The sequence below is a fragment of the Aethalodelphis obliquidens genome, unplaced genomic scaffold (assembly GCF_003676395.1).
Source record: "Aethalodelphis obliquidens isolate GAN/ISIS:26980383/991018 unplaced genomic scaffold, ASM367639v1 scaffold19, whole genome shotgun sequence".
Classification (NCBI taxonomy): Eukaryota; Metazoa; Chordata; class Mammalia; order Artiodactyla; family Delphinidae; genus Aethalodelphis; species Aethalodelphis obliquidens.
In genome coordinates, this window is record NW_020837963.1 from 19,194,692 (window position 1) to 19,217,432 (window position 22,741).

A 22,741-nucleotide genomic window follows, 5' to 3' on the forward strand; every position below is an offset into this window, starting at 1 on the left:
ACGTGGAGAAAAAGGGAACACATGTGCACTGTTGGTGGGAATGTAAATTGGTGCAGCCACTATGGAAAACCATATGCAGGTCCTCAAAATATTAAAAGTAGAACTACCGTATGATCCAGCAATTCCATGTCTGGATATTTATTGGAAGACAGTGAAAACACTAAAGCTATGTGCACCCCCACGTTCACTTCAGCATTATGTACAACAGCCAAGCTGTGGAAACAAGCTAAGTATCTATTGATAGATGAATGGACAAAGAAATCCTGCCACATGTATATATAAAGTGGAATATTACTCAGCCATAAAAAATGATATCATGACATTTGCCACAACACAAATGGACCTTGAGAACATTATGCTGAGTGAAATCTGTCACACAGAGAAAGACAAATACTGCCTGATCTCTTTTTAGATACATGGATTCTAAAAAAAAAAAAAACAAAACAGGCTCATAGATACAGAGAATAGATTGGTGATTATAAGAGGCAGGGGGTGGAAGAAATGGGTATATTTTTTCTTCTTCTAGTTTCAATAAAAATGAAATAAAAAGTCTAGGTGGGGGTCCTTATCATTTCATCAGAAATATCCCCAAACCTTTCTAAGGAGTAGTCCCCTCCATTTTTAATCTCCATGGCCCTAGTGAGTCATTATTTATGGAATAAGGCCCAAAGTCCTTAGACACGGATAAGATTATTTTAAAAACCAGTGTGCAAGTTATTATTGCCACAATAATTCTGTGTGCCAAACCACCACATAATTTCTCTAGCACCTGACTATACATGGACTTTGGTTAGGCTTCCCCCTTGATCTTATGTGGGACTGCTGCTGTGTCTTGGTTCGGGTGGCTGTCGGGTGATCTAGGCTGGCCTCATCTGGGACAACCTGGAGGCTTCAGCCTGGCTCCACCACTGTCATCCTCCAGCATGTTTTCATGGTGATGTATGAGACACAAGGGAGGAGACAGAAATAGACAAGCTCCTGAGGACTGGGCTCTGCACTGCAGCTCCGTCCTTCCCACTTCATTCTGTTGGCCAAAGAGTCACATGTGGGGAGAAATGTACTCCGCCCTTATTAGAGAAACACCAAAATCACAGGATAAAGGTCACTGACAAAGAAGTGGAGGCATTAATGAAATCAGTCTACCACACTCAGTCTACCTTACCCTTCCTGCAGCTTTTTTCTAAACTAGGGCAACCAGATAAAATAGAGACATTAAGTTAAATTTGGATTTCAGATAAATAAAGAAGAACTTGTTCACTGGCTATAACCAAATAGGGCTTTGAAAATAGAATTCTAGAAGCTGAGGGAAACACATAACTAAAAGATAAGGAACAAGACTCCCTAAGGGAGTCAGAAGGGTTATTTCTAAGAAAAATAGGATTAAAAATTGGCAACAGTTAAACAGCAAAGAAAACTTCTAGAGATTAGAAATTTAACTGTTCAGACCTGCTACTCCTGGGAGACTTCTTATTGCATGGTGCTTTTAATGACTAAATGTCTCTATTTAATGATCTTGAACCATTATTAGCATCAATGTGTTAATACATTTAACATGCTCATAGCTCATGGTGGGCATATCAGCAGCTCTCAATAGCAATTACTTATTTATTCTGAATAATTCTTTCCTTCTCCTCTGTACCTTTGTGAAAGCAGTGCTTCAGGGATGGCAAATATAAAGGATTTTCTAAACAAGCACACGGAGAGTCATCCAAAATCCTTGCACTTGCTTTGAAGGATATTGTATCTTCATGCAAAAAAGATGAAAATGGCATAGGGTAACAGAAGAGTCAGTGTGTCTTCGTTCTATCCTGATTTAGACTTCGATATTTTTATGATACTTGTTTTTATGACTGTGGTTTGTATATAATTTTATTAAAGCACTGGAAGAATTTTATTCAAAAATTGATATATATCATGGGGGTACATAACCTCTTTGTAATGTTAACATTTGTCATGTCAAGGATTGATCAAAAATGATAGATTTCTTAAACAGGGATATGCAGCTACTAATCTATCGTTCTTTTTTTTTTTTTTTTTAAAGGACTGGTCTAACTTCCAACAAATGTTGGAAAACTATGAACTATCAGTTGGGACTTTGAATATCTTGGGTCTTTGATGGTCAATAAATGCACCATTTGGGAGACTAATATTAAAACCGACAACTTGCAGCCTACAAGCAGAAAGGAAATGTCACTTGAAAGTCTGAGCTGTGGCCTGATTCTAGAAGTGCAGTAAACCAGGTTGAAATTACTCACAAATCGATGATGATTTCTAAAATAGCTCCATGCCATTTTATTGCTATGGTTAGCTATCAAGCAGGAATTGTTGGGTCTTTCATTTAAAGCTACTTACCTAAGTATTATAAGGGAAAAAAGTTGATAAAATCAACCTTATGTTTATGTTTTTATTATTACTAATGAAGCTGAAATATTTTAAATTTCAAGTATCCTGGAACTCAGATATGGCTGTAAGTTCTACATAGGCAAGTTTTGCTGGACCATGCTAGGGGTAGGGTGCTATAATTTTGACAGTTACTTCCTTTTGTTTCCCATGAACCAAGTATTTTGCATTAAAATGTTTAATATTTTCAGGTATCCCTTGAGAAAAACAGACTGGAAAATTATTCATTTAAAGTTTTCATTTTATGCCATTTGCAGCAACATGGATGGACCTAGAGATTTTCATACTAAGTGAAGTAAGACAGAAAGACCAATATCATGTGGTATCACCTACATGTGGAATCTAAAATATGATAAAAATGAACTTATCTATGCAACAGAAACAGACTCACAGACATTGAAAACAAACTTACAGTTACCATAGGGGAAATGGGAAGAAGAGGGATAAATTAGGAGTTTGGGATTAGCAGATACAAACTACTATATATAAAATGGATAAACAACAAGGTCCTACTGTATAGCACAGGGAACTATATTCAATATCTTGTAATAACCTATAATGAAAAAGAATATGTACATAACTGAGTCACCTTGTTGTACACCTGCAACTAACACAACATTGTAAATCAACCATACTTCAATTTAAAAAAACGGAAAAAATGTTTTCATTTTAAAGAGCAGAAGAGAATCCCAGAGATTGCAATAATCATAGTAATGATGTAAATACTACTGTTAATATTTGTAATAGAAGAAATTTGGCTGTGCCTCAACACCAGCAAGAGAAAAAAGATTCTGGATACGAAACTACTATTCAAAATGTAAGCAATTAAAATTAATTAAAAACCACTAATAATTTTCACTTCCTTTTTCCCCATCACTACTTATTTAATTTAAAACAAGGGCTATTGTCCTGTCCTAAGGTCCACTGGAAAGCAGTGATTTGCCCTAATATTACTTAAAAACCATTGCCCTCAGCTTTAATTTTTCATTGCACTTCAGCCCTATTGGCTAAAAGCCAGGAACTTAACAAAGGTGGAGAAAGATCAGATCCCTCCAGATTCCTTCTTGAAAATACACTTCCCATTTTTAATTTTTTGAGGAACCTCTACACTGTTTTCTATAGTGGTTGTACCAATTTACTCACCAACAGTGTGTGAGGGTTTCTTTGTCTCTACATCCTCTCCAACACCTTATTTCTTGTGTGTGTGTGTGTGTGTGTGTGTGTGTGTGTGTGTGTGTTTTGCGGTACGCGGGCCTCTCACTGCTGTGGCCTCTCCCACTGCGGAGCAGAGGCTCCGGACTCGCAGGCTCAGCAGCCATGGCTCACGGGCCCAGCCGCTCCGTGGTGTGTGGGATCTTCCCGGACCGGGGCACGAACCCGTGTCCCCTGCATCAGCAGGCAGACTCTCAACCACTGCACAAGCAGGGAAGCCCATTTCTTGTGTTTTTGATGATAGCCATTCTGGCCAATGTGAAGTGATATCTGTGGTTTTGATTTACATTTCCCTGATGATTACTGATATTGAGTATTTTCTCCTGTGCCTGTTGGCCATCTGTATGTCTTCTTTGGAAAATGTCTATCCAGATCCTCTGCCCAATTTTTTTCTTTTTAATTAATTAATTAGTTTATTTTGGCCGCGTTGGGTCTCTGTTGCTGCGCGTGGGCTTTCTTTGGTTACTGCAAGCGGGGGCTACTCTTTGTTGCAGCGTGCGGGCTTCTCATTGCGGTGGCTTATCTTGTTGTGGAGCACAGGCTCTAGGCACACGGGCTTCTTCAGTAGTCGTGGCGCACGGGCTTAGTTGCTCCACACTATGTGGGATCTTCCCAGACCAGGGCTTGAACCTGCGTCCCCTGCACTGGCAGGCAGATTCTTAACCACTATGTCACCAGGGAAGCCCCTCTGCTCATTTTTTAATTGGATTGTTTCTTTTTCGATATTGAGTTGTATGAGTTCTTTATATATTTTGGATATTAACCCCTATTGCACACATTACTTACAAATATCTTCTCCCACTCAGTAGGCTGCTTTTTCATTTTGATAGTTTCCTTCACTGTGCAAAGCTTTTTAGTTTGATATAGTCCTATTTATTTTTCCTTTTGTAGCCCTCGCCTGAGGAGATGAATACAAAAAAACATTAGTAAGACATACGTCTTAGAGCATACTACGTTTTCTTCTAGGAGTTTTATGGTTTCAGGTCCTACATTTAAGTCTTTACTTCATTTTCAGTTTGTTTTGTATAGGGTATATGAAAACGGGTTTGTTTCGTCCTTTTACATGTAGCTGTCCGGTTTTCCCAACACAATTTATTGGAGAGCTCTCTTTCTCCATCATAAATGCTTGGCTCTCTTGTCGTTAATGTTCTTCTGCTCAGAATGATACACAAAGAAATTAGGACTTAGAAAAGACTCCCTTTGTACTCTGAAGTACACTTGCTGAAAAAGAGATTTACAAACCCTCTCTCTATATATTTCACCTAACTTCAGCTTTTTGAGTTCAAGATACTATATTCATCCCCAAATATTTTAACAACAGATATTATGAACTCCTGAAGAGTATCACTGTCTTTCAATTAATAAATATACACTATTAATTAGTATTATTGGTTATGATCCTTGCAGACACATTTAAAGTAACTTTAGGTGGTAATCAAAGCATCTGATGTTACAGTTTTCCCCCACTGTCCAATATACCACAGATTGTTCCTGAGAGCAATAACAGATTTTTTACAAACCTTTCAAAGAATGGGGTGCTAGGGCTCCAAAGCTGATCCTAGAAATCAAACTCACAGTGACTAAGGCTCTGTAAAGAATGAACGGCACTGAAGATTTCAGCAATTACACCTTTAACAGAATGGCTTGAAACAACCAAAGTGCAGAGATTTTTTGTGCGTTACAGTTGGACATGGCAACTTGCCAGGCAAGTCTTACCCTTTTGCACACAGCTGGGGTTGCATGATTTGTCGTATCAAAAAACTGAAGGACTGATCTAATTTGCTCTTATTAACTTTCCAGTTATTGCTAATTCTTTTTCCTGCCAAAACCTTCAAATTATATCATATAATTTATTTTTGAAAAGTGGCTTCCACATTCTCAGTCATAAAGCTAAGTTTCATTCTCATGAATCCAAAAGTGTAGTTCTTTGGACAGATGACTTTTTGGAGTTCTGCAGAACCACAAGCGTTTACTTTCTGAGCTACGGTTGTAACTCTTTGGATTCCTACAACTAATCTCCCCACCCCTCCAAAAAAAGTTAACATTTTCCAATAGAGGTAGGTCCTGTTTGCAATATCTTATGTACAGACTTATTTACTTACATTTTTAATAGCTTTCCATTTTTATAGCTTTACTGAGATATAATTGAACTACAATATACAGCACATAAAGTGTACAATATATTTTCGCACACAAATACAAGTGTGAGTATGAATTTATCACCATCATCAAGAAAATGAAAATATCCACCACCACCCAAAATTTCTCTGTACCCCTTTGTAACCTTGTTCTCTTGCCCTTTCGTGTCTCCACCACCTCCAGACAACCACTTATCTGCTTTCGGTCCCTATAAATTAATTGGCATTTCTAGAATTTTTTTTTTTTTTTTTTTTGTGGTACGCGGGCCTCTCACTGCTGTGACCTCTCCCGTTGCGGAGCACAGGCTCCGGATGTGCAGGCTCAGTGGCCATGGCTCACGGGCCCAGCTGCTCCGCGGCACGTGAGATCCTCCTGGACCGGGGCACGAACCCACGTCCCCTGCATCGGCAGGCGGACCCTCAACCACTGCGCCACCAGGGAAGCCCATTTCTAGAATTTTACATGAATAGACTCATACTAAATGTGCCTTCTTATCAAGCGTCTTTCATTCAGCATAAATTCTTGAATCATCATCCACGTCATTGTGTGTATTCATAGCCTTCCTTTCATTGCCAAGCATTGTCTCATCGTATTGATATACCACAATCCTGGGAGTGGACATTTGAAATGTTTTCAGTTTGGGGCTATTGCAAATAAAGCTGCTATGAACATTTGTGTAAATGTCTTTCTACGGACGTATGCTTTCATCTTCTGTAAGAGTAGAGTGGCTCTGTCATGTGGTGGATGGATGTTTAAATGTATATGAATCTGCCAATTGTTTGACAAATAGTGTTATAATTTTACATAACCACTGGCAGTGGATGAACATTCCAGGGGCTCTACACCCATACCAGTCTTTTAAGTTTCAGACATTTATATTGATGTAAAGTAGGAGTTCATTGTGATTTTACTTTGCACTTATCTAATGGGTATAAACCTTCAGCATTTTTCATGTGCTTTTTTGCTATCCAGGTATCTTTGGTGAAATGTCCAAGGAAATTGCACAGTTCACATAATTTATTTTCTCTCAGAGATCATTGTGTTTCATTGCTTGGTGTGTAATGTTATGAAAGCTATTGCGTCCTATCTTTTTTCTGGTTTTGTAATTGTTCCAGGTGGGAGAGTAAATCCAGTCTCCACTACTGTTACTCCATTTTGAGCAGTAGTAGAAGTTTTTATTTGCACAATTTTTATCCTTCTTGCCATGTAATGAATCCATGTATATTTTACCTACATAGCAGTCGTTTTGACCTAAGTAAGCATTTCAATACTTTCTTTTTCCTTTACCAGCTTCCCAGTCCTGCCGTCCAAAGGCCCCCAGGGCCATACTCTTCTACACATGGTATTATGTTTTTATTATGCTGATTCATTTTTCCACACCTGAGATATGAATAAATTCATTTGTGGTTTCTATACTTATTTTGAACATCTCTGCCACTAAAGACATGGAGTTTACTCTCTAATACTCCTGGAATTGTTACACTGTACATTTTTACTGCATCTGCACACATTTCCCCAGATGCCAGCTTTGGATCTATTCACAGGACTATCATTAGCATTTGTTTCAAGTCATTGATTATCTTCTCTATTACAATTGAATAGTTTGGTGTTTTCCATGGCTCACTTCATTCCCATGTGGTTCAGGAAAATGACTGGGAATTAATAATTAGCATCCATGGTTAATCTGCTATGGCCCACCTCAATTTAGGGGAACAAACTATATCTAGTGAGTCCCAGATATATCTGCATTGGCGCTACCAAATGTCTTCTACACTGTTCCCCTTATCACCATTAGTCATGGTTTCATACTGTAGAACTATATAGAAAGGGAGCTGGGTGATTCTGAGTAAGTGAATTCATAACTACAACCTCAAACTATGAAAACCTATCATCACCAGTAGCAGGAAGAGGGGAACACAATAATAAAAGAAAATCAAACAGAAGCTTCCTAACTATACTTTGTTTAGGGCATTAAACTATATTTCCCACAATAATGATACACATTAAGTGTGTCCTGGGCCCTAAACATTATTTCTCTGTTTCAGGCCTGGTTCCTGGATTATTAACCCATAATTTGCCTTTTATTTGGGCAAAGGGAATTTTTATGTTTTTCATTCATCCTTTAGTTGATTTATGATTTTATCAGGTTTCTTTCATTAACTTGCTACTCCAGAGTTTCAAAACAAAAATATAGAAGTTCACTTTAAAGCAATAGACTTATCAAATTAATATTTTCCCCTACTGAAACATGTCTTTTTTGCTTCAATCTATCACTTCCTTCCATTTTAAAAAAGTTAAGCTGAGAAAGTCTTATTTCATCAGGTCCTGTCATATTGATCACTGTCAAATATATATGAGGAAATGGCCTGCTTATAACTGGTGTCTAATCTATTTTCTGTATTCCACCATTTTTATCTCCCATCAAGGAGTTGAAGTGGGTGATTCATACAAGGGGTCACAGAGGTCAAAATCTGTCAGGTTATAAGGTTCAAAAAATCTCAGAGAGGGCTGAAATAAACAACTGTCACTTTTGTTTTATTATTTTTTTCTATAATGATAAAGGCTGAACAGAATACAATTTGGGTTTCTGCATTTCATGCATCCCAATGTTTTAGCCTCATTGCTTAATTTAAACAAATGAGGTCTAGCTTATCTTATGGTCTGAATAGATTTAACTGTGTGATCAGCTCAAAGAAATACTTACATGATACATTTGCATCATAAAGTGTCTTCACGTAATGGTGAAGTCTTTTGAAATAATTACATTGTGAATTATTCATTAAAACAAAATCATATTTTTGAATATGGGTTCACAATTACTTTCCTATGACAGGTCTGGTATATTTTGTTATGAAATATTTTATGGAATATTCCAGTAGCTGAACAGTTCTTAAAGCATGGTCACTAGGCAGAAGTTAACAGCTTTTGCAGGGAACTGTTTAGAGATGCAAATTCTGCTCCATTCCCCCATCGACCTGTACCTTATTCCCAGACCTAATGTATCTGAAAACCTGTAAGTGAATCCCAGCAATCTTTTAACAAGTCCTCCAGGCAATTCTGATCAAGCCAAAATTAGAGAACCACTGCTATAAATAATCTTACTTTGTTACTGAAAAGTCTGAGACTGTCGTAAAATGAAGTACCTAGGGAAATGTTTACCATTGATTAATTACTTTTATTCAAATATTAGTCTTGTGAGTCTGTTCAACTGATGCCCCACACAAAACTCCTTGGATCAGTCCAATTTAAGGATATGGTCACAATCTTTATAAACAGGAAACTGCATGATATCAAATTTAGGATATGCACCTGAGGATACAGCAAAATATGTTCTGTAAAGTAAGTTTAAACTTTTTTTTTCTGAAAATTTTAAGCAAAAGAATGGGCTAATGATTTTCAAATAATAGGATTATGTATGTAGAAAGTCCAAAACAAATTATCAGTTTATTTTCTCTTTTCCAATTTCTGTATATTTTACTGTTTTTTTTCTCCCCAGGACTTCCAGTAAAATGTTGACTAGAAATACCAATAGTGGCTATTGCTGTCTCATTGTTAATCTCATAAGGAAAGCTTCCAACATTCTGTCTTTAAGTGCAGTGTTTGCTTTAGGTTGTATTTATGATCTCTTTTATCAGATAATATGGTTTCTTTCTTTTTTTTTTTTTTTAAGTACAGTAGTTTTTTTTAAGGTTTTAATGAATGGGTATTGACTTTTGTCAAATGATTTTCTCTGCACTTGTTTAAAAGCTTGTATGATTTGTATCTTTGTACTGTTAACACTGCTCATTATTTATCTTTTATTTTAACTGTTTTTCATTACATAGTAAAGATGAACATGTGATTCAGTAATAAAAGATTGGGCTAGTAACTGATATTTTCATCCTAATATTAATTCCTTTCATTCGCCTACTTCTCAACCTATTCAGAGTGTATGTAAATACTGAGTTAGCAATAACTTTAATAGTGAAAACTGTTCAATTTAAAATAATACATGTTTTATACACACACACAGATATATATACACCCTAAATGAGAAAGTACAAGAGAGTTGTTTAGTGACAGTGACAAAAATTTATACTATCGTTAAGGTATAATTTATTTTTTATAATAATTTTTATTCTATAATATTTTATGATAATAGCTGATCTCAAAGTCATTTTAACAAGTTCAAGAGGATTGATCTCCTCTGTCCTTTCTTTACCTGTCAGACATAGTTTATATTTATTCCTTTCACTGTTTGGAAGTGAGAATCTCAAAGAATACAATTCAATATACTGTAATAAAATGGTAAAGTCAATACAGTTGATTCCAATACTTAGTGGCTTTCAATATACTGAGAAATGATAGCTATATAAATGGGAACTCTGATCAATCCATCAGAGTATCCCCTTAGATACATGGCATGAACATGAATCTACAAAGACAATAATAAGAGTTAAGTCATGTTTGAGGCACTTCAAGAATAGATGTGAATTACTCTTGGCAGCCGGCTAATCATTTCCGAAGCACCACATAATATCCCAGTTTTCTATTTGAAAGTGCCTCTGTCTTCCTCTCTGTAGAAACAGCACAAGGCAGTATCGGAAAGCCCCCATGCTTTGCCACAAAGCAATATAACTCTGGTTTTCCCTCCTTCTTCCGTAACTCCATTCATTTTGGAAAACACTTGTTTTGAAGTTTATATTAAAAGAATTTGGAGACGTGCCATTTTCTTCAGGAAATACAATCCTTAGAGCATGACAGCCTTAGACACTGTTCATGCATGTAACAAAGTGGTACAGGTGATGTAGTGAAAAAAGATATGGATGTTTCGAATCAGATAAACTTGGAATCTTTGTTCTGACATCCATGTACCCTATCCTTTGGACTATTAAATTAACCTCTCTTAGTCTCAGTTTTTCCACCTGTAAATTAACTTAATAATACTTACTTTAAATTATTACTGTGAGATTTAATGTTTATGTTGGTTTCCCTCCTTACTAAAACCCTCAGTACCTCCTGTGGCGAGTTTATGTGCTTGTCAATAAAAGCAGTTGACTTGCAAGGCCATGATTAGTATACTTTCATTAGCCATAGTCTTCCTCGAGAAAAAGACTTCAATTCTGATTCTCTTACTTTGGTTCTGCTCTGGTTCTAATAAGTTTTTGCTGTGTTCTTTAATGCTGTTCTCATAGAACAGAAGCTAACTTTTAACATCCCTTCAGTATTAAATATTTAATGATGTTTGAATACTAACTTCTTAAGGATGTTTTAAATCATCTGTAAATACACTACTACAAATCATAAAGGTTTAGATCCCCACTAGATACTGAGAGAAACAAGGACTTAAATCCACTACAAGCTAAGAGGAGTGACATGGGAGATGTTATATAGCAAGGAGGGCAAAGAATGTATTTCAATTTGTTTCCCCGGAGTGAGAAACCTTTTCTGCTAATTACTAGTTAATGACCATAAATTGTGTTGAAAATATGTAAGTGCCGTATATAGTCCTTATAATGATCAAAACTTTATGACTCCTTCAGATGCTATGATCATTTAACAGCATTTGAAAACTCTTCATGCTAATTGCTTCTCGTCATTTCCACTACAGGGTGGCTGCTCCCATTTGAAGAGAAAAATATTCACATCCTTGGAGCACTGTTCCCGTCCTTAGTTTACGCCCTCTGGTTTCCATGTTTGACTTTGGCTCAAATATTCCTTTAATTACGATTTCTTCATGTATGATGTATAAATATAGCCAGTGGATGGATTTTTCCTTTACCCTCGTTTCACAATTAATATTGTCTAAATGTTGCCACAGCCTTAAGTCTCTAAAATCCTAATCCTGTAATTTTACTCTCATATACCCTTGATTCTGGCCAACTGCCACATTTCCTACCTCCTCTCCCTCTAAAGGCACAAGTTCAATTCTCCTGTGTATGGCCTGGCTGCACATTGCATTTTGTGTACAGCTCTACAGAGACTGCCATAGCAACATAAAACGTTAACTTATCCGTCTATGAAATTTCATGGATAGGAAAAATAAATGCTTGGCATGACATCAAATACTCATCTGTATCCGTTAGTCCTCCACTCTGGTAGCATATGAAAACTACAGAGAGGCTGTCTCTTTTTTGTCATGTATGGAGGTCCGAATTAGCTGCTATGATTCATGGACTTTTAACACTGCTTTGTAGTCATGGTCTCTTGGTGCTTGATTCTGTGTCTGAACTGAGCAGCAATTGATTGAACACTGAGCAGAGGAAACAGAAATGGAGGAAAGAAGAATGTGCTAAAGGGATGCCTGTGGTTGATGGTTATCTACATATGTCTCTCTAGAATCTAAAGTATAAACACACAGTGTATGTACTAAGCTGAACAATAATGTATAAACTAGTTTTCTAACTTATGTCTGGCCCTGGGATTCAAATATCTGTTAACATTATATATGTTCCATGAGTTCTGAATTATCATTGCTTTGTTTACCCTATTCATTATGACCACAGGAATTTATTAAGGGCTAAATGTTAATCATGGTTAAGCTTACTTTAAAAGTAATTCAACCCTAGAATGTTTTTCACAATTTTTTTGTAATCCTGTACAGTCCTATAATTTAGTACTTAAAACTGGTGTGTTTCATAAGATAGCTAGCTAGTGGGAAGCAGCCATATAGCACAGGGAGATCAGCTCCGTGCTTTGTGACCACCTAGAGGGGTGGGATAGGGAGGGTGGGAGGGAGGGAGACTCAAGAGGGAAGAGATATGGGAACATATGTATATGTATAACTGATTCACTTTGTTATAAAGCAGAAACTAACATACCATTGTAAAGCAATTATACTCCAATAAAGATGTTAAAAAAAACAACAACTGGTGTTTTTAACTGCTCTGTAGAGAATCAAATGGCAAAATGAATATAGATGTATCTAAGCAAGGAATGTATAACTACATGCACAGGTATTAGGAATAAATTACATTAGCATTCAGCATAACTCAAGTATCTGGCCTCCAACATGGTGAATTTTAGTTTGAAATGGGAAAGTTTGACACCTCATGAGTCACGAAAGCCAGAGATGTAAAGCACAGCTGAATTACTGAGATCAGAGCCCACAAGGGAGGAAGCCATCCTTTAGTTCTGTACAATGGGAGACCTCCTCTCATTGTCTTTGCTTCAAGTGCACTGGAGAAGTTAAAAAAGGCCACTCCAGGGCCTTCAAAACCGTGTTTCAGTTGCTTGAAACCTGCTTCATATGTCTTCTGCCCCTCATTTGACCACATTCTACCCCTACTTAGCTTTCTCGGGTGCAATGTCCCTCCTGCAATGAACTCTGTTCTCCCCCAGACTCCACAGGCACCCCTAGCCCACTCCGAGGGCACTTGAGTCTTTCTCTTTCATAACACCATCAGTCTGTAATTATTTGTTCAATGGCAGTCATACCCGACGTTCACAAAGGCAGAGAGAGTACTTAATTCTGACACACGGTTTTGACACAGAAGCTCAATAGATGTTTTTGGAATAAGTAAAGGAATAAATTTCACATTAAAGAACATACCATCGAAACTGTATAAAAGCCTTGGAGTTTCTAATCAGAAGAGTAACAGGTATGATTTGGAAGTATTGATGTAAGTTTACAAGATTTTGGTTTATGACAAAGTGGCCCCAAATCAAAGGGAAAGCATGAACTCTTGCATGTTTAGGGAAAACTCATTTGTTAATAGGAGAAAAATAAAACTTAATCCTTACTGTTGACTCCAGATAGATAGAACCCTAAATGTGACAAGTATTACTATGTAGGTAATAACACTTTGAGAAGAGACTGTCATCATGTTCTACATGGTAAAGAACTGGTTAAACAAGATCCAAAACAAAAACAAAAACCTCACCACATAACACTAAAAAGTAATGAATTTGAGTAAATCAAATTTAATGTGATCTGTTTAAAAGAACAGTATAGACGAAGTTAACAGATTACTTGCTGTTTGGAAGGTGATCTATGCCTATCAAAGTAAATGAACATCTACTATTTAGAATACAAAACAAAAATGATTAAGAAGGCTATGAAGGTTACTCCAACTGATTTTCAATCAACAAAGCCTTGTTAAAAACCGTCGATTTCAATTAATACTCCTCATATTGTTTAAAAAAACAAAAAGCATGGTTGACGTGCCAAGTATCACTAGGGCTGTTGGAAAGGAGCCCCAGCACGGCCATGTGGAACGGTGCAGCCGTTTTACAGAGCTAACTGGGAGGGCTTTGTCAGATTTTCCTGACCCTTTCACTTTCTTCCTGCAGAATTATACATCCCTACTTCTTTCCCGTGATTTTGCAGCGCTTTTCACTAACTAGGAGAAGTATGTATGATTCAACTCTTAATTAAGATTTTAGTCATGTGACTTCATGTAGCCAACATGATACGATAAGGACTTGATACAAGCAGAGGTTTAAATAGGCCTGTGTGGCTCATTTAATCAGTCAAGAGAACATGCCCCAGTAGCCGCAACATCTTCAGACTCACGACCTGCATGAGAGACACGTGGAACACACCTGAACCCAACACACAGCCTCAGATTCTTCCTTTCCCCCACTGATCCCCAGGTCAGGCATATCCTTTCTCGATAAGACCTGGAATATTTTTTACCTTTTCTCTATAACCAGGAATGATATCTTATTTCAGTTTTTTACCTATTAAATGACTGTAATAATGAATATTATTCCTATATCCTTGATGAATATTCCTATATCCAATCCATTCCCAAACCCCAGCCCATCCAATTCAACCTGAAACTTGTTTCCATGATTCTCTAAACTGTGAATCTGATCATGGCAACTTCTTGCATAAAAGCCTTCAAAGGATTTTTCTCATTTCTGTGATAAATAAAACCTTTTCATATGTAGAACCTAATGGGTGAACATCACTGGCTGCTTCTCTACCTCTTCTCCCACCACCGCTCCACATGCACCCTTTGACCTCTGTGCTGGATGATTTTTCTTTCTACTAAGAATCATGCCCACACTAGTAATTAAGCCTTCCTCTATAGCTCAGAGGCTAGAAATTACATTTCTCAGGCACCGCCATTTGGAAACTGTTAGTGTAAGCCATTGGTGCAAGATAGGGCTGGAGGAGTAGAAGCAGGGACACCAATGTTCTTCTGACATAGGCTGCCAGGTGTGTGACATTCAGTAGACAACAGAGGTTTAATAGTGACTGTGATACCTGCTATAGATATCTACTGAAGTGCTGCATTCACCTGAGGTCATTGGTATTAATTTCATGAAAAATTTCATGCAAATGTTGTGGACTTCTTATTTCCTGAAATCATTAGACACTTCCTTTGCCCTGTCGGAAGCTCATCCAGTTCTTCCAAAGTTTTGTAATTCTCTTTTTTTCTATATTAAATAATATTTTACCTGAAACCTCTAGCGTGCTTTCTGTTTTTACGACTCTTGACAGAAACAATCTGCAAGTGAGTCAGGTCATCTCAAACGTCTCTGAAGTGGCCATGGCTCACGAGCCCAGCCGCTCTGCGGCATGTGGGATCTTCCCGGACCGGGGCACGAACCCGCGTCCCCCTGCATCGGCAGGCGGACTCTCAACCACTGTGCCACCAGGGAAGCCCAAACGTTTCTGATTTGTATTTCTTGTTTCGTTTACCTAATGGTCCCCTACCATGACTTCTCTGCTTACTTTGTACTTATCTTTCAAAGCTTAGCTGAAAAGTCACTTCCTTTGGGAGACTTCTGAACTATCTCTGATATCTGATGAAGATGTTCCCATTTCAACTTGACTTCACGTCTCACACCTCTATACTTTGTTCCAAACACCTGAAGAGCAGGGGCTCTGTCAAACGCAATTAAGCACTAATTGTTGCATAGTTGGCGCTTAAAAGCGAGTGCTGAACAGATGAATATTAGCACACGATGCGAACCTTTCGGGTTATGTCACAGAATGGGACTGACCCAGGATCTCAGATGAAACTAAAGACAATTTAGCATGGTGTTTTATATTATGAACTTTGAAGTTACACACACCTAAGGATTGAAACATAGCTCTATCACTTGTTGTCTGTATTACGAAGAAAAAAGTATTTCACCTTGTTTCATTATAGTTTTCATATCTATGACATAGTACCGGTAATAATCTCTAAATTATAAGATTTCAATGAGAATTAAATGATACGAAGTATTTAACAGAGTGTTTGCACATAGCAAGTAATAATATGGGCTATTATTATTATTACCTGTAGTTCCAGGAATCACTATTCAAATTTGGAACCAAATACATTTTCAGATGAGTTGCTTGATATCTTTAGGTCTCACTACTTGTTATCTGAAATTTAGGAATCAAAGACAATGAAACAATCTTTTTTGCACTCTAAATAGACTATCTGAACTCCATATTCAAACTCTGAAATGGAATAGATTTGGATTGTGATGATGGATACACAGATACATAAATCCACATGGTTGCTGCCAGTAAGAATATTGGGAAAATTTGTAAAGGCTTGATGTTAAGCTTTATTCATTTATCAGTATCAGGACTAGTCCTTCTGGAATGAAATAAACCTTACGAGTCATGTATTAAAATTTTTAGAAAAAGAAATTAATGTAGACCAACAAAATGAGATTCCAGAAAAACACAACATATCTTTCCTGCTCTTCACCAACAAGCAAATAAGCATTTGTTTACACTGCTTCTCTTAGGCTCACTGCATTCCATGTTAGTGTATCATATTATAGCATCCAGATTATAATTACATATATAATGATTATATATGATCCAGATTAATATATTTATAGAGCATGCAGGTTAATATGTAACATATATTTTATATAATTATACACATGGCATCCAAATTTCAAATAGGGATCATTTGAAATTTATAAATGTCACACTATTACTTTCATGAAACAAAATGCAATTTGCTTTCAAGCAAAGTCACTCAACTTCATGAAATGTAGACTATGTTTTCAAACATAATATTGTGTATGTTTGAGATGGTTCATATAAGAGTATTTTCAAAAACTTCACATCTTATTTCTTTCAGTGATTCTTAGAAAACCATTTATGAATCGTTTAATCCAATTATCTTTTGCTAAGTAAAACTTCCATACGTTTTAGAGCAACAGTTCAAACTACCTAGTCAGAGGCAAGATGCTTATAAATAACTATGTTCTTATATTCATCATCCCTTTCTATATCTGAATATTGAAATCAGTTGATAACTACAGGCACTTGCACAGTGGTTCTTCTGAAGATGCTGGGCTATGTGTTGTTTTAGAGCAACAATTCAAACTACTTAGTCAGAGGCAAGATGCTTATAAATAACTATGTTCTTACATTCATCATCCCTTTCTATGTCTGAGTGTTGAAATCAGTGTATGACTACAGGCACTTGCATAGTGGTTCTTCTGAAGATGCTGGGCTATGTGTACGTGAGTGTGTGTCAGTCTTGAAACTACAGGACTTTTCTCTGTACCATGCTATGTTCTTAAGTGACTTGTATTTTGCAGTAATTGTCTTTAACATGCTAATCTGAGGCAGCATTGTTTCTTTACAACAGATCCGTAACAATGATAAATATTTGTTATGCATCTGGTAGATATTATGGCTTCACATATGTTACATAATTTAATCTTCACAACAAAACTATTAATAAGCTAGTATTATCCTCACTTAAAAGATGAGTTAATTGGTTTACAGACAGTGTTCAATTGTTGGATATCAAAGAAGAGAGTTGGGACTATCGATCCAAGTCTTTCTGACACTGGAACTTGATAGTGATGTACACTAACTGCAGAACAGTATTTCTCCAAGTATGATACCTGGCTGTACTCTGCAGTTTACAGGAGCCGGCTCCAACCCGCTCAGGTGAGCAGATTGCCTGTCTGTGTTCTCAGCAACCTGCTCAGTGATAGCATTTGGAGGTCACGTGGGTAGCATGTGGACAGTATGAAATCAGCCCTGGCGAGAGTATGTCATCATAGAGATAAGTAAATGTTGCAGATCAGGGCTTTTATATGTCAGGTTCCCAGTTTATCTGCCTACCACTGGCAACGAATATCCTATGAGCAGGCCATAAGGGGGCCAAAAATAGAAATTCTTCTTGTTTTTTTGAATATATTCACAAATACTTTATATTTACCTATAACCATTGGCTCTTTACTAAATCTAAAATTAGCTTTTAAAGCTTACTTAAACCAGATGTTAATTTTTAAGTGCTTAAAGATGTTTGCTGAGGATTCGAAATCAATATTCTTTTTGGAATTCCAGTTGTGACGCTTGCTGACAGCTGAATGAATAGATAGACAAATACAGTAGGAGGAATTCCTAAAAATTTCAGGGTTTGCTATCAGTGCTCTGTAATTACAATCTTCAGATGTTCACTAGAACGTTTCTATTTTTGCTTTTGTAAATGATAAATTACCATGGGTTAAATGTAATTATTAAAATTTTAGTGTCGTTATTGTCTTTTGCTGATTATACCGTGTGTAATAACCCACATTTGTATCAGTGGTGCTCTGGGCCTATATGTTAACAATTATTAGATTTTTTTTTTTTGCAGTACGCGGGCCTCTCACTGTTGATGGCCTCTCCCATTGGGGAGCACAGGCTCCAGACGCGCAGGCTCAGCGGCCACGGCTCATGGGTCCAGCCGCTCCACGGCATGTGGGATCTTCCCGGACCGGGACACGAACCCGCGTCCCCTGCATCGGCAGGCGGACTCTCAACCACTGCACCACCAGGGAAGCCCCAATTATTAGATTTTAATGTATATGTGAATTGCAGTTCAAATGTGACTCTTTTATGTTCCTATTCCTAAGGTCAGTGTAAACCAGACCCTCCCACCCCAAATACACTGTAAAACATTATCATCACTGATTTCTTACTCTGCTAATAGTAAGAAGGAATGGTCTGTGTTCTGAAAGGTAATTTTAGCCTTCCCTTAGAGAATAAGACTAAATATTAGCTTCAGGCATATGTGAGAGATAATCATTGCCACATCTAGTTGTTCAGAGTTTAAAAGGTAACAATGGCAGAAAAAGGAATATATCTGGGATTAGGAGGATAAAAACAATATCCCCAATGAGTTGCTCAATTTAATCATTTTGAGTAATATTTAAAAACTGTCCAATTTTTATCTTTTTTTACCAAAAAGTGATATTTACAAAGCTTATGATTGACAAATGTCTGTTCCCTCACATGTGTTGGAAGAAGCTGAGATACGTAAGTTGGAGGTGGAGCTTAAAGAGGATGCTGCTCTAAGCTAGAAAGAAAAACCAGGTGAAGATATTGTGATGATTATAAGCAAAGTACTGAATTGTGATAGAGTTTTAACATAAATTTTATTTTTTATATTTTTTTCTCTGAATACATTGTTTTTACTACAGGTGATTATCTTATTCATGGTGATATAAGAAAAATTCATTATCATAAAGTGTTCTAACACTCATATAGAGGCTGAATAATGACCTCCCAAAGTTGCCCATGTCCAAATGCCCAGCACCTGTGAATGTGTTAGGTTACATGACAAAGAGGAATTAAGGTCGCTCACTAGCTGACCTTAACATAGGAAGATTATTCTAGATTATACTAATGGGTCCAATATAATCACAATGGTCCTTGGAAGCGGGAGAGGGAGGCAGAGAGTCAGCGCCAGGGTTATGTGCTCTGAGAAAGTGTCACATCACTGGCCTTTGCTGGCTTTGAAGATGGCGGTTATTAACAAAGGAATGCGGGTTACCTGGAAAAGGCAAGGAGATGGATTTTTCCCTAGAGCCTCTAGAAAGGAGTGCAGCCCTGCTAACAATTTGATTTCTGCCCAGTGAGACCCATTCTGGACTTCTAACCTCCAGAACTGATAATAATTTAGTACTATTTGAAGTCACTACGTTGGTGGTCAAGTACTATAACAATAATAGGAAATTGATGTGGGTAGGATGCTAGCGTGAGCAAACGTTCTGAAGTCTTAGTCATTGTATAACTTAGTTTGAAGGCATAATTTGTTCAAAGAGGAAAAATAGCAGAGACTCAATTACTACTAGAACAGAGGGTTGGAGTGGTGAGCAAGGCTGAATTGATGCTGAGACACTTGGTACAAAGGGTTTCATATTTTCCCAGAGTTGGGCCAGTTCCGGAGTAAGGGGCAGACCTTCTCACGTTAGCAGAAAAATTACATGGCCCAGCATGCCTGGTCCAACCTGCATGATATGTGCTCTCAGGAGGCATGGTCTGGCATTACAGAAATGGTCTGTGTTCAAAAACAGACTTAAACTTTAAAATTGAATACACGCTAGCCGTTTTGCTAATGTATTTTAACTAATTTGGAAAAGATTTTGCGTTTTTTGCGGTAGAGAGAAATTAATAAAATATTGGTTATCAATATTTACTTGGTTTCTTGAATTTAATGACAGAAAAGCAGCGCCTAAGAAATGATTCTTGTCAGCTGGTTTGCTGGTTGGTTTTGTCAAAACACTGATAAATGAAATAGCGAATGCTGTAAATTTTCTTTGAAATCCTGTGGCTCTGATGGATTTGATGAATTTATAATTTAAAGCTGTGATAAATCCTACCTGGCACCCATCCAGCTTCTTTGTGTAATAAGCCGAATGGCCCCCTAAAGATGTCTGTGTTCTAATCTCTGGAACCCTCTGAATGTGTTGCTTTGCAAGACAAAAGCAATTTTGCCTGTGTAATTAAGGTCACTGACTTTATTTATTTATTTGATTGCACTGGGTCTTAGTTGCAGCATGTGGGCTCCTTAGTTGCAGCTTGCGGGCTCCTTAGTTGCAGCATGCATGTGGGATCTAGTTCCCTGACCAGGGATTGAACCCCAGCCCCCTGCATGGGGAGTGTGGAGTCTTAACCACCGTGCCACCAGGGAAGTCCTCTAAGGTCACTGCCTCTAAAAGGTGAGATTATTCTGAATTATCTGGGTCTCCACGAAGGTCTTTATAAAGAGAGAATTTTCTCTAGTTGGAGTCAGACAGGTGTGGCAAAAGGAGAGATCAGACAGATTTGAAGCATGAGAGGGTCTCGTCCCCACTCCTGGCGGGAGCCACCTGGAAAGCATGAAGAGGAATGGGGACAGTTTCTAGAAGCAAAGACTGGCCTCTGGCCAGTAGCGAGCAAGAATCCCAGACCTCAGTTCTACAACCTCAATGACTGAATGAACCTGGAAGCAGATTTCCACCCCCCCCAGACTCCAATGACAAACTAGTTCTGCCAACACCACCTGCAGCCTCGTGAGACCCTAAGCAGAGAATCCACTCAAACTCACCAGACTTCGGACCTACAGAAGCTGCGAGGTAATACATTTGTGGGATTTCTAAAGCACTATGTTGGTGGGAAGTTGTTAAAGCAGCAAAAGCAAAACAAATAACCTTGCTTCAGGAAGCGGCACGGCACGGGGTCAGCGGGATTCCGGAAAGCGCCTGGCTTGGAGGCTGCATCAGATGCCCTATCTGGGGGACAGATGGGAGGAGCGGGGAGAGGAGAGGATGATTATTTTCCTCTCAACTGGAAGCACTGCCTTTGAATTCTTGGGGACATTAACTACAAAGCTAAAAATAACATCAATTCAAACCTTTTAGTTCAGTGTGGAATAGTGCCCTGGGTCTTGGATTCATCTCTCATCCTACTATGCCTCCTGGCTGGCTCCTGAACCCGGGCTGCAAAGTATAACTTTGAAATTCACAGTATTCTGTTGCCATGAAATGTGTTACAGGAGACGTTGCAGAATTATTTTTCGAACGCTGCCAGTTTCTGACAACTTACATTCTGACTCAGATCTCACCCCTGAATTGTTCCCTTCACAGGGCTTCTCTTGTGAGTTTAAAAGATTTAGTTTTTATTTGAATAAATACTGGAAGAAACCTTGGTGCAATCTGATTATAATGTTTCCTGTCAGATATCTGTAAAAGACTTCTTAATTTGAAAACCGTGACTACTTTTTCAAAAAGGTGTGTTGTATCTGAAGCATGTACCGGAGTATCACCGGCTTGCTAAATTCTGTGAAAAACATTCCCTTGCCTGCTTTTCTGCCTCTAATGATTTCCTCTAAAGTTCCCATATCTCTTCGCATATATCCCCTCCCTGATTTTCTCCCCCTGCCATGTTTTAGTTAGTGTGATCATTTAAATGAAACTCACCTGTCCTTGTTGTTAAATGGCATCCTGTCCTAAGAATTTAAAGACCTCTGAGTAGCTATCAGATTAACGGCAAATGAAATGATGCATTTCAGTGTTACTGTGGACTACATTAAAATTTAGTGTTCGTTATTGGTCTCTCCCAAGATCCCGAGTTCCATTGAATCATTTGATTCTGCCCTTGTAGTTTCGTTAACAATGCAAAAACTTTGTTTCAAACATCTCTTGTCAGCATCTTTAAGCATCATGCTAATGGCCAGACACCATCTGAATATCAGAGAAGGGAACCTCTGATGAAGACAGGGTTTATCCCTCAAGACGAATCTGTCTTCTTTCAACCTGGCTTCCTGAATGGATGTAGACTACTTTCCATCCAAGAAGCCTGTCCTCTGAGCATGTTTTCTCTAATAAAAGGACTTAAGGTACTTATATGATACAGTGTTTGTGTCCTAGCCTATAAATATTTTAGAGAAAATTTGAAATATAGAAAATTTTAAAAAGAAATGAAAAACGATGCATTATTTCTTTGCCTAAAAATAACTACCATCATCAGTTTGGTACACGTGCCTCCAGTAATTACATATAACGTAGATCATGCTGTGTATGTAGGTTTTCAATCTCTTATTTTGCCTAACATAATGCATATTCTCTTTTTAATTAATCTTACAAAGTAAAATGTGAACTGACTATCATATGGATTGACACAATTTGTTTAACCATTTCTCCATTACTCAATTCAGTTATCAAAGTTGTGCTATTGTAAATAATAACATTGAAGTACATGATTTTTGTGTATAAATTCTTCTGCTACCCTTGGTAGACTGCTCAAAGTCTATACAACCTATGAAAGTTCATGATACATACA